This window comes from Chanodichthys erythropterus, chromosome 19 (assembly GCF_024489055.1).
Source record: "Chanodichthys erythropterus isolate Z2021 chromosome 19, ASM2448905v1, whole genome shotgun sequence".
Taxonomy (NCBI): Eukaryota; Metazoa; Chordata; class Actinopteri; order Cypriniformes; family Xenocyprididae; genus Chanodichthys; species Chanodichthys erythropterus.
The window spans coordinates 2,332,873-2,346,611 of record NC_090239.1 but is presented as its reverse complement, the minus strand read 5'-3'; the positions used below and the strand labels follow the sequence as shown (position 1 = coordinate 2,346,611).

The 13,739-nt window shown below is 38.8% G+C and overlaps 1 pseudogene; it reads right to left on the bottom strand.

Annotated features, from left to right (window-relative positions):
- LOC137008293 (uncharacterized) overlaps positions 1 to 13,141 on the bottom strand; it is a 30,916-nt pseudogene extending 17,775 nt beyond the window's left edge.
- Positions 13,142 to 13,739: the final 598 nt, after the last annotated feature.

Here is a 13,739-nt window from a genome sequence, read left to right as displayed (position 1 = left end):
TTTTCAACCAATTTTTTTTTTTATTATTATTAGATTCAGGAAGAAAAAAGAGAAAGCAAAGCAACATTATATTCTTCATTTAACGGATGCTGTCAGACCAAAGCAGTTTATCAATTTCCATACAATAGATTCCAAAGAGAATTTTATTTGTTACATGTTGTAACGAACTTATCGAAACAGTCAGCATTTAATAGTTGAGTTTACTGGTAAGCCAGCTAATTTATTTAAAAATTTACAGAAGAATGAACAAACTCATCTGATGCACAGAAGCCAATGATACGTCGCTATGCTTATTGGCACATCTGGTGGCACATCACAGATGAGCTGAGCAGCTATACTGATGTAATAGTGACAGAATCATAAATAAAAAGCCTATTTGCTGATATTTTAAATTAAACAATTAAATGTTGATGTCACGGTGTGTGGCTAATATGAAGCGCACAACGAAGGAAATCTTCAAAGAGAACTATTAATTCATTAAACAACATAAACAGGAGAATGGCTAGAAGAAATTGCCAACCAAAAAACACCTTGAACATACAACGGAAGACAAGGGACTAACTGAAACAGAGGGCTTAAATACAAGGAGAAAAGGACTAAATAAGAGTAATTAACTAAACACGGCTGGTAAACAATAATCATAATTAAGGTGACCATGACAAATAAGGAGTGGTGGGAAACTGAACAAAGGAACCAATGAAAATCAAACACAGTTCAAAATAAACAGACATATGTGTCAGACTGTAAAAAAAAAAAAAGGTTGCTGCCTTACATTTTTAAATAGCCTAGAGTAAATTTCCTTAAGTAATTTCAACTTAAATTACATTAAACTGCCTTTAAAAAAATGGGTTGAATCTTGTACAAAAAACTGCTCAACTTATTTTGATGAGTAAAAATTAAACGTGGTCGTAACATTGATTTTTCAAACACCACCCTTAGATGTTCCTCAATTGGTTTATCTTGCGTTGACCAGTGTACACTTACTTATACTGTAGCATCATGCAAAAATAAAGGTTTACCGTAACAGATGTGACTGTTAATGCAGTATTCGTACCCAGGTGAAAAAAGTACACTTCCATAATGTACTTAAAGTGCTCTATTTTCACTCACTAATTTTGTACTTGATATACTAAAATTCTTCTTTAGTACTTCTTAAGATAATCTTAAGCACATCTAAGTGTACTCAACTGTACTACAAACCTGATTCCAAAAAAAGTTGGGACACTGTACAAATTGTAAATAAAAACAGAATGCAATGATGTGGAAGTTTCAAATTTCAATATTTTATTCAGAATACAACATAGATGACATATCAAATGTTTAAACTACGAAAATGTATCATTTAAAGGAAAAAATAAGTTGATTTTAAATTTCATGGCATCAACACATCTCAAAAAAGTTGGGACAAGGCCATGTTTACCACTGTGTGGCATCCCCTCTTCTTTTTATAACAGTCTGCAAATGTCTGGGGACTGAGGAAACAAGTTGCTCAAGTTTAGGAATAGGAATGTTGTCCCATTCTTGTCTAATACAGGCTTCTAGTTGCTCAACTGTCTTAGGTCTTCTTTGTCGCATCTTCCTCTTTATGATGCGCCAAATGTTTTCTATGGGTGAAAGATCTGGACTGCAGGCTGGCCATTTCAGTACCCGGATCCTCCTCCTACGCAGCCATGATGTTGTAATTCATGCTGGAAAATGCAAGGTCTTCCCTGAAAGAGACGACATCTGGATGGGAGCATATGTTGTTCTAGAACTTGGATATACCTTTCAGCATTGATGGTGCCTTTCCAGATGTGTAAGCTGCCCATGCCACACGCACTCATGCAACCCCATACCATCAGAGATGCAGGCTTCTGAACTGAGCGCTGATAACAACTTGGGTTGTCCTTGTCCTCTTTAGTCCGGATGACATGGCGTCCCAGTTTTCCAAAAAGAACTTCAAATTTTCATTCGTCTGACCATAGAACAGTTTTCCACTTTGCCACAGTCCATTTTAATGAGCCTTTGCCCAGAGAAAACGTCTGCGCTTCTGGATCGTGTTTAGATATGGCTTCTTTTTTAACTTATAGAGTTTTAGCCGGCAACGGCAAATGGCACGGTGGATTGTGTTCACTGACAATGTTTTCTGGAAGTATTCCTGAGCCCATGTTGTGATTTCCATTACAGCAGCATTCCTGTGATGCAGTGCCGTCTAAGGGCCCGAAGATCACGGGCATCCAGTATGGTTTTCCGGCCTTGACCCTTACGCACAGAGATTGTTCCAGATTCTCTGAATCTTTGGATGATATTATGCACTGTAGATGATGATAACTTCAAACTCTTTGCAATTTTTCTCTGAGAAACTCCTTTCTGATAGTGCTCCACTATTTTTGGCCGCAGCATTGGGAGAATTGGTGATCCTCTGCCCATCTTGACTTCTGTGAGACACTGCCACTCTGAGAGGCTCTTTTTATACCCAATCATGTTGCCAATTGACCTAATAAGTTGCAAATTTGGTCCTCCAGCTGTTCCTCATATGTACATTTAACTTTTCCGGCCACTTATTGCTACCTGTCCCAACTTTTTTGGAATGTGTAGCTCCCATGAAATCCAAAATGAGCCAATATTTGGCATGACATTTCAAAGTGTCTCACTTTCAACATTTGATATGTTATCTATATTCTATTGTGAATAAAATATAAGTTTATGAGATTTGTAAATTATTGCATTCCTTTTTTATTCGCAATTTGTACAGTGTCCCAACTTTTTTGGAATCGGGTTTGTATTTGGAGACAGTTAATCATTATAATTAATACAGTTATCATTAGTTACCTTAATAGTTATGTGTTTGTGTGAATGAGCCTTTAAAAATTTTAAATCGTACCTGCACAATATGTAGGTCTTGAGGCTGATATGATGGGTTTGACAAATTCATAGACGTAATAATCTCCTGGGCAGGCTTTGACTTGAATGGACGTAGATCTGTAATCACCACACTGGTTGGACAGTGCCTGTTTTCCCAGGACTTCACGGGTCACCACTCCATCCTCAAGTGTAGGATGAGAACCGTTGAGGTACAGTGCAGTTTCACCACCACATCTCACATCACTCAAACACCACTCAGACATCTGGGCACTTTCTCCATTCAAATACAGCCGATACCAGCCACTCCATTCAACAAGAGTGTCATCATATCCATAAACTTGTTTTTGCCGTATATCTCTCCAGTATTCATCAAGAGTGTGATAATCATAGCATGGATCAGAGATGGACGTTGTAAGTTCTGAAAGAATAAGTACAAACAAAAAACAGACAATCCTGTGGTGATACATACGCATTCACTGCACTGCAAAAAGTGGTATTCTTCCTCAGTATTTTCCTTATTCTTGTTCGATTGTAGATTATTTCAGCATTAGGCTTGTTATAGTAGCATTTGTTTGTATTTGTACAGCAAGTATTTGTTTTCTAAAAATACTGATGGCTTGTCAGGAGAGGCAAGGGAGCCTTCACAAAAGTGTAAGTTGAAAATGAAAGAAAGCAATTAATGATTAAAAAAAATTCCAGGTTCTTCATTTAATTTCATGTTTCAGAATGTGTATGTCTTGTTTGTAATTTCACCACTACATAAAATATTACTGAAGTCGGAAGCAACACTACTCTTCCCCGAACGTGCTGATCTGCCCATATAATTATATTTCTCGAAATTATGTAGCCTAATAGATCACAGTTCAAATGCTTCATATTATAATTATTATTGCCTAATAAGGAATTGAAGGACTCAAGAGTCAAGAATGGCAGCATTAGCTAAAGGTACAAGGCATGATGTGACCACATCTGTGCTTATGCTGTACAGATCTGGTAAGGGATTTTTTTTTGCACATTTAAACATTTAAAGATTAGTAGATTTAGGAACTAAAGATTAGTTTATGTGAAAGAATCATTGTACCTGTTGTTGTTTGTCCATTGGTTATTTCACCTGTTAAATACAAAATATAGAATTAATATTGGGAAGATATTTGGTTATTTTACAGAGAGATTATAAAACACCATTAATCATTGTGACGAACCGCACCTGCACACACACATACAACATACAGAAATATTAAAACATGTTTCTTATTTATTTAGTTAATTTTATTCTTTATTGTGCATATTTGTAAAAACAGCTTAAATGATAATTTTCACAGATATTTACATGAATTTAGATCAAATCAAAAGCCAATCCATTAAAAGCGAATTCAAGCACAATGAGATCAAAAGAAGAGAAATATCTTTACCTGAGGTCAGATGCTCAAACTCGGGGAGATTATTTCTTCAGTAGCTCAATAAAGTGATGCTGAACTGCAGATCTCACAATCTTATCAGTGCCTTTAATAACTGTGGGTGGATCATTACAGGGAACTAGAAGTAATTTATCAACATAGCTTAAACCAGATTAATTTTTCATGTGACACAATATGTCACAATTTTCACTATGAATGAACTGATTGTTTCTTTGCATACACCTATAGAAAGACATTGTTCCACTCTGTGTTTGAATAGATCAATGGAAATTGAGTAACAGTGAGTCAGTTTCTTTTATTTAGCTTTTTTTCCAAACAGGTTTACAAAAACATAAAAAAATAGTACCTTAAAATACTGTGAGAGACCAAGATCCATGCTTAATAATTTAAAAATTATATTTAGATACATATGCATTTGGCAGATGCTTTTATCCATAGTGACTTTTTGCTTTCCATTGGAGTCAAATGCATGACCTTGGCATTGTTCGTGCTGTGCTCTACTGTTTAAACTACAGGAAGTAAAAACAATGTGTTAATTGTGTGTTTTAATAATTCTTGTGTTAGACCATTAATTAATTAATTCCCTGGGAGGAATGTATAGTCAAGTAAGATTAAGTTTGTGAGATGTGCAAACTTGCAACATTACAACAGTATAAATACATATGAATGCATCTTGATTGCAACTACAACTCAAACTTAAACATTAAAGTAAACACTAATTTATTTTAAAGCAGCTGGGAAATGGCATGCTACAGTATAGGAAGGTTAAAATTAGGCAGATGAGTAGGTATCTAATACGTAATACTGTCAAGGTAGAGCGCCGTTTGGTATCGTCAAAGAGGAAAAGCAAAGAGAAACAGTGACTAATAATAATCATGGAACTTGATATACAAAGACTGCATAGAACACATAAAATTAGGCTAAACGGGCAAATGTTTGCATGCCACATTTAATGTCTACCTCATCATATGAGACAATTTGTCATACATGTTTGATAATAGTATGGGTAGAACACGGTTTATAAGACAAGCATGTCTCATGGGTTGATCGTAGTAATGAATCAAGTCTGTTCTTGGAGAATAAGGAAATGAACACTATATTTACTGGTTTACCAAGGGAGGAACGAGTGTTCTATATTCAATAGGTATCAATCATATAAATAAAAATGACGTCAGCATTTGAATTGTATCGAATCAGCTTCAACCTTCCTTGACCTTTTTTGTTTACTCAAACTAATCAGGTTTGTTGTCATTTTTATACAATGCAGAGCAAAGACAGGGGGAAAAAAAAACACCAGCAGATCGATTGAAACAGTTTTATCACAACCTACAAAATACTAAAATGCATAATGTGTATTACCATTCACCCTAAAAATGCAGTACTTATTGTAAAGTGTTAAAAAAAAAAAAAAAAAAAAAAAGATATGGTAGGAGGGGGGAAAAAACAAATTTTTCTCTTAGTTATTAATGAAAGCAAATTATTATTAAAAAAAAAAAAAAAAAAAAAAAAAAAGCATATATAATAAAACTGCATTTCTTCAAACTTAATTAACTATTGGGTTATTCTTGCATTTTCATGTCCACATCATTCATGATTTAATATACAGTGACAAAAATCTATTCAGAAATATTCTAGGTCTGTCTGTCTGTCTTTCTTTAATTTAAATGTTTAAAGATAAACATATTTTCTTGGGAATGTTGTTTTAATTGTAAATCAATTTGAATGCTAACCCTAATGGGATTGTGTCACTCTATAACATTATATCCTGTTTAATCAACAACAACATAAGATTGTTAAAAATATCAAAATGAACATCAAGTTGATGTCTTCATGTCAATCCCTCACTGAGATATGACTAAGTTTATTTCTTATATTGTGCCTTGTTCATTGACCAAATCATCTTTCTTTCTGCCTTTTATAGAAATATTTCCTTAAGCTGCAAAATAAGTGTGTTCATTTTTAAGATGTTATTGAGCTAAGGCATTTTCATGATTTGAATAAACATAAATTTGATTGCCTTTGTTGTTGTATCACATCAGCTTGAGTAAAATAAGATGTAGAATATACCAATTAATGTAAATGATTAAATAATTAATTTGGTATGGTTGTAGACAAAAGCTATATTTACTAATTTTTATACTGTGCATTAGTTTTTTCTAGTTAAAAGATTCCCACCTCTCCAGTGGGTTTATTTCCACATTCGTGGAAAGTGTTTGAGGATAAACACAGCTGAAAGAAAGATTAATTTTCTGTGACCTCGGTGTCCCCAGAATAAAGTTAGCTGTTTTTGATTAGTTAAATGCAGGCTTGATAAGCATAAGAGACCTATTTCATAATGCCACATAAGCTAATAATTATAAAAATGGTAATATAATAAAGTCCTTACACGTCACCATTTCGCCAGCCTACACTTAACATAATAGGCCTGTAGGTGGCACTTGGGCTTCATTAACTATGATACTGACAGTTTCATCAAATAGTAAACGGTATCAACACTAAATGAATTGAACACTACTTACCATTAATGCGACTTTTGGCTTTGTAGTCAGTTAACATCCATTTTGTCAGCGATGCAATTTCATTTATAAAATGGTGATTTATGTCATATTTTAAAATATATAATAGATCTTTTAATTAAATCGACGCACTAGCTTTGATTATTGATGGGGGAAAAAAAGTTTTAAAAAATTGTTTGGTTTATTTTTTTCTTCCGTTGAGCCATAAACACTCAGAGAATGAACCATATATAGCTGGAGACAGACTGTGGAACCCATAGCAACGCGTTATGGCAAAGCCTCACACTGATGGATATGTAAAAATAATTGGAATTTTCCGACTTTTGAGCAATTTGTTACTATTGTACACATTGTCATGTTAATTATAATTTAAATGCATTTTGTTTTATTGACCACAATATTATCATCGCTATTTGCCCCAAAACATTAACATACTGTAATAGTCATGAAATATTTTGAATGGGACTCGAGTAGTCTTGGGAATGAGTCCGAGTCAAATATGTTTGAGTACGAGTCAATTCCGAGTCAATATGCACACGAGTCCATGACAAGACCAAGACCGCTACAATATGGTCTCGAGACCGAGTCTGAGTCTTGAGTACTACAACACTCTGCGCACGGATCTATTATACTGTTAAACATGCGTTTTCTTTCTCAACTTTTTATGTTCACTTAAAACAGGAACTTTTTAGAGCTTGGATGCATGTAAAATTAAAAAAACCCTCTCCTACCTACACAGTAAGCTCCACAAAATATTGGCTTGACAAACTCATAAACATAGTAATTTCCTGGACATGCTTTGAATCTTATAGCGTGGGAAGCGTAAGTACAGCAGCCATTCCATGATGAGACACAGACCTGACGGGTGACCACTCCATCTTCCAGCTGTGGGTGAGATATGTTGAGCCACAGTGGGTCACTAGTGCCACACATGCCTTGATTAACACATGATTCTGGCATCTGAGCATTTTGACCATTGTAGTACAGCCTGTACCAGCCATTCCACTCCACATTAGAATCACACATGCCCAAGTAGTTATTATAGTAAGAGTTGTCAGTGGCTCTCCGAGGCTCATCCAGACTGGTATAGCTGTAGCAGGGGTCAACACTTGGGATGGAGACGGGTACTGTTGATAAAAAAGAAGAGCTTTATATAGTGAAGATTAAATGCATCCATACAGAAAATAAACTTTAACAGGTCTGCACAGCTAATCATGTGAAAATCTATAATACAATTTACAATAATCATGTCAAATAAAAAGATGAATGAATGTACCTGCACAATATACAAGAGCTGGGATTGGAAGAGTCGGCCTGGTAAACTTGTAGACATAATAATTTCCAGGACAAGCTTTGCCTTGGATTGGGGGATCTGTAGCGACTGCACTGATCATTACGGGAGAATTTAAATTTAAATTTCACGAGTAACAACTCCATCTTCTAGCCGAGGATGAGAGTCACCAAGATACAGAGAACTAAAACCTCCACATGACATGTAAGACACACACCATTCAGGCATCTGAGCACTTGATCCATTAATGAAGAGTCGATACCAGCCATCCCATTCTACACGAGCGTCATCATGTCTATTCACATATCCGTCTGTATACCAGTAAATGATTATGCTTCTCCACTGGTTGTCGAGTATGTTGTAGCTATTGCACGGATCATAATCTGTGTTAGAGAAATCAAAATAAGGAACTTTGTGAGGCCTAAATTAATCTATAGTAATAATCATAAGATATTTTAGCGATTTGTACTTTACATGACATGGCTGTGTGGTATGATATGAGATGCTACAAGTTCATGCATAAAAGGTATCATTTTAAACTGTAATGCAGAATTATTACAAAAAAAGCAAATTATGCATATTTTTAATATTTTAATTAATATACACTATTTTGCCAAAAGTATTGGGACACCCCTCCAAATCATTGAATTCAGGTGTTCCAATCACTGGAATGATTGGTGGCCACAGGAATATAAAATCAAGCACCTAGGCATGCAGAGTGCTTCTACAAACATTTGTGAAAGAACGAGTCGCTCTCAGGAGCTCAGTGAATTCAAGCGTGGTACCGTGAAATTCGTGAAATTTCCTCACTACTAAATTTCCAGTCAACTGTTAGTGGTATCATAACAAAGTGGAAGCAATTGGAAATAACAGCAACTCAGCCACAAAGTGTTAGACCACGTACAAATCACAGAGCGGGGTCAGCACATGCTGAGTCACACAGTGTGCCAAGTCAGACCTCCAAACTTTGAGTGGCCTTTAGCTCAAGAACAGTGCGTAGAGAGCTTCATGGAATGGGTTTCCATGGCCGAGCAGCTGCATCCAAGCCTTACATCACCAAGTGCAATGCAAAGCGTCAGATGCAGTGGTGTAAAGCACGCCGCCACTGGACTCTAGAGCAGTGGTTCCCAAAGTAGGGGTCGCGACCTCTCCCAGGATGATTTCAAGAAATAATAAAAAATAATGATTTTTTAAATGATTAGAAATAGCATATTTTATAAATAATTGTAACAAAATACTAAAAATAGTAGTTAAATTAAAATAAAATAAAAAAACCTGCAAATAAAAAAGCCATCAACCTTTCGATTTTCCTTCCCCTCAACCGTGACTCCTGAGGTGATTACGACAGATTAACAGCATATTAGCAACAGCATGGTCAGTTTACAGCACCATGTTAAACATTCAGACATGTGCACGTAGATAATTCTTTAGGCTTTATATTTTTGTCTAAATGAAAGACAATGCAGGGAGGTCAGCAGAGGAGAGCGGAGAAGCACCACCGTCATGTCTTTACAGTATGACGCAGCACGCGCTATTGTGCTTTCACGAATGCTGCATTTGCAGTGCGCAACTGATTCGTGGCTTTTTATTACAAACACAAAAATTTACTTATTTTTATTTCAAATCCAAAAGTTGTTATTGAACATGGCGTGTCAGCATTGCGATTCTCTTTGTATACAATATAGCTGTAACACAGTTCAGTTCGTAGTTGGGGGAAGGAAGAGGACAGGGTCGACGAACAACTGCTGACTGAGACTTCATCAACCTTCAAAAGGGTTCAACAGAAAGACTGTGCAGCGCACAACAACAAAAACAAACAATCCACAAAGGGCTTCACTCCAGGCTCGGTACACACCATCCATAAGGGCCTCCCTCCAAGTCCGGCACACACAATCCACAAGGGCTTCACTCCAAAACCTCGACACGACTCAGTCAGCAGTTCCCCTCTCTCTCACACACTCCTGCTTCTCACGGCGTTTCATCACTGGAATGAGAAACAGGTGTTCGTGATTTGTATTCAACCCACTCACTTACCAAGCGTCTCCCGCTATTCTCTCCGGTTGCAGACCTCGCTGAACCACGCCCCCCTCGCCACAATAGCCTATTTCATAGATGTCACATTTAAATGCACTACATTTTAATAATTTAATTACTTTATATTTATGTATAGTAATACTTCATATTTATATTATGTTGCTCATGCAAGTGGCAAAACATTTAAACATAAGCTTTATGTTAAAATCACAAACATTTTAAATTAAATTTAAAATAGATAAAAACAGGCAAAAACACTGTAAACAGAGTATGTGTGAAACAGATGTTAGAGCATGTGTATTGCGCACAACGTTTGTATACTTTAACCACCTCCTAGGATAGTGGGGGTCGCAAGTCACTGGCATCGTTATTTTGGGGGTTGTGGGCTGAAAAGTATAATAAACAGAACGATATTGTGCATTGGTGTGGATGCTAAAATATTTCCCTTTCGAGGTAACTCGCACTGTGTCAATAATGCTTTGTGAATGCCTCTACGTGATTGTGTCTGAAGCAGGTCTGTGTAATCGGGTTAACGGCGGGACGGAACGTTGATGTCAGGACCAGGAAGCTTAAAAGTGCATCCGGAATGACCGGCATTAGAGTCTGTGCCTCAGCAAGCGCTCTGTATGAATTGTCTGTCTTATTTATTGTTGTTTGTCCAAGTTACAAAAGCATGCATTTAAATTGTGTGTTCTTTCCTGGCCTTAATACATAACAGACAAGGAGACACATGATTTGTGCGTGGTTTGTTTGGGAGAGGAGCATGCACGGTCAGCTCTTGAGGTGGCTGACTTAGTGCATTACAAGACACCTGGAATATCTCCCTCACAAGACTCAGGTTTCTGGGGCTGCTGGGTGGGAGCAGCCCCAGCCGTCAGGGCCAAAGAGAAGTCCTGATGACAGAAGTGCTGATGACAGAAGTGCTGGACTTCAGAGGGAAGGCCCCTACGTGGGGTAATGGCTCCCTCGTAATTATATGGTGCCCATTACTCCTCTGTGCCCTTAAGAGGCCGTGCTGCCAACCCCGCCACTCTCTGTGTTTTGGGGCACAGCGGTTTCCAGCAAGTTCATGTCACATCATCTGTCCGGGAGCATTGAGGTATTGGGAGGCTTGCTCCCTCTGAGGAGGGCTTCAGAGGAATCAGCTCAGTTGTTACCTGACAGTCATCCACTTCAGGGTGTCGAGTTGGCTACACCAGAGGCCAGTCAGACTGGTTCCCTTAGTAGACTTTCTGCATGGAAACTTCTGCTGAATATGTCTCAATGGGTCCTGCATACCATAGAAAGAGGCTACAGAATCCAGTTTGGTTCTCACCCGCCTCGATTCACTGGGTCATTCCCACAGTGGTCGGCCCCGAGCAGGCTCTGGTAACAGAACAATAAGTATAAAACTTTCGTAAGCATAGAGGCCATAGAACGTGTTCCTCCACCCAAAAGAGCATTCAGGTTCAACATCCTGTACTTCATCGTTCTGAAGAAAGATAGGGATAGGCCAACATAATCGTTCTGTCAAAATATCTCAAGTTAGAGATGCTGACATGAAACAGATTGTGTCTTAAATCAGGTCTGAGGACTGGTTTGTCACAAGCTTCCACATATCTATTCTTCTACAACACAGGAAGTTCCTGAGGTTTGCTTTCAGGGCAAAGCATACTAATACCAGGTTCTTCCTTTCAGTCTAGTTTTATCACCCCACACTGAAATGCGTGGATGCAGCTGCAGCTCTGTTGAGACTCCTGGGCATTCACATACTAAATTATACAAACGATTGGCTGCTACTAACTCAATCGAAGGAGCGGTGGTTCAGCATCAAGATGTCATCCTCGCCTATATGAGAGTATTGGGGTTAAGGCTGAACGCCAAGAAGAGTGTGCTTTCTCCAGTACAGAAAACTACTTTTCTAGACGTGGTATGATGCAGGCATGTCTATCACTCACTCACTCGTATTGGTACGATCCTAGCGGCAGTGAAAGAAATAAAACTAGGCCAATCACTGAAAATTTGTAGAGGCTGTTGGGTCTGATGTCAGCTGCATCCAGCGTGATACCTTTTGGCCTGCTGTACAAAAGACCCCTGTAGTGGTGGCTCAAAACCAAGGGCTTCCCCGAAGGGCAACCCATTCAGCATGATCAAGGTTACATGCAGATGCCTTTGTACCAGAGATATGTGCCTTGGTTCTTATCCTAAGGTCCTGTGTTGGGGGATCCTTGTCATCGCGTAACACTTAGGACGGATGCACCCTTCAAGGTCATGGAAGGTCATTCATCTCAGGGTCAATGGAGGGGCCATCATCTCCAGTGGCACATAAATTGCCTGGAAATGATGGTTGTCTTTCAAGCATTTAAGCACTTCCTCCAAGACCTGAGGGGCTATCATGTGCTTGTTCGGACAGACAACACATCGGTGGTCTTTTACATAAACCATCATGGGAGTCTGAGGTCGCACCCACTATATAAACTGGTCTGCCAGATTCTCCTGTGGTCCCAGGGAAAGCAGCTTTTTACATTCCTGTGTCCTAAAACCAGGGAGCAGATATCCTGCTGAGATAGGGGCTGAGGCCCGGGGAATGGAGACTTCACCCAGAGGTTGTGGAGCTCATATGGAGGGTGTTCGCCCAGGCGGAAGTGGATTTGTTTGTGTCTCAAGATATGACAAACTGTCCACTCTGGTTCTATGCATCCAGCCTCATTAGGGTTGGATGCCATGGTACAGACATAGCCGAGGCTACATCTGTATGCTTTCCCCCCGATTGCTCTGCTCCCAGGAGTTCTGGAGAGAGTCGGCTGGGACATTGTCAGTCTAGTAACAGTAGCCGCATTCTGGCTGGCCCAAGAGTGGTTCTCAGACCTTGTCTCCCTCCTCGACAGCTCTACCTGGAGATTCTGGTCAGAAGGGACCTTCCGTCTCAGGCCAGGGGCACAATCTTTCAGACCATCCAGAGTCATAGAGTCATAGAAGGAATGAGACGCTGCGTCGCCCTGCCATACTTCCTGCATTCCTGTGATCAACTTGCTATGGCTAATTGAAGCTAATGCCATGCTTATTCCAGATGCGCTTTTAAGCTTTCTGATCCTGATGTCAACCCGCCTGTGATGTTCCGTCATGCCACTGGACTGATTTCACACACATGCTTTAAACACAATAAAGTATACGCATTCCCAAAGTGCCGCTGACGCAGTGAGAGTTACCTTGAAAAGGAACAAGGGTTAGAGTCGTAACTCAAGATGTTTTCTTTTTAGTTATCATTCTTGATGTGAACAGGCCTTTAAAATTTCACCTGCACAGTACGTAGGCCCGGGAGCTGATATGATGGGTTTGACAAATTCATAGACTAAATAATCTCTTTGTCAGGCTTTGACTTGGATGGACTTGGATCTGTAGGTGCCAAACTCAACGGAATACCTCCCCCACCACCTTGAATAAATTCCCGGGACTTCACGGGTCACCACTCCATCCTCAAGTGTAGGATGCGAACCGTTGAGATACAGTCCAGTTTCACCACCACATGCAACTTCACTCACACACCACTCAGACATCTGGGCACTTTCTCCATTCAAATACAGCCGATACCAGCCACTCCATTCAACAAGAGTGTCATTATATCCAGAGTACTGGCTTTGCCGTATGTCTCTCCAG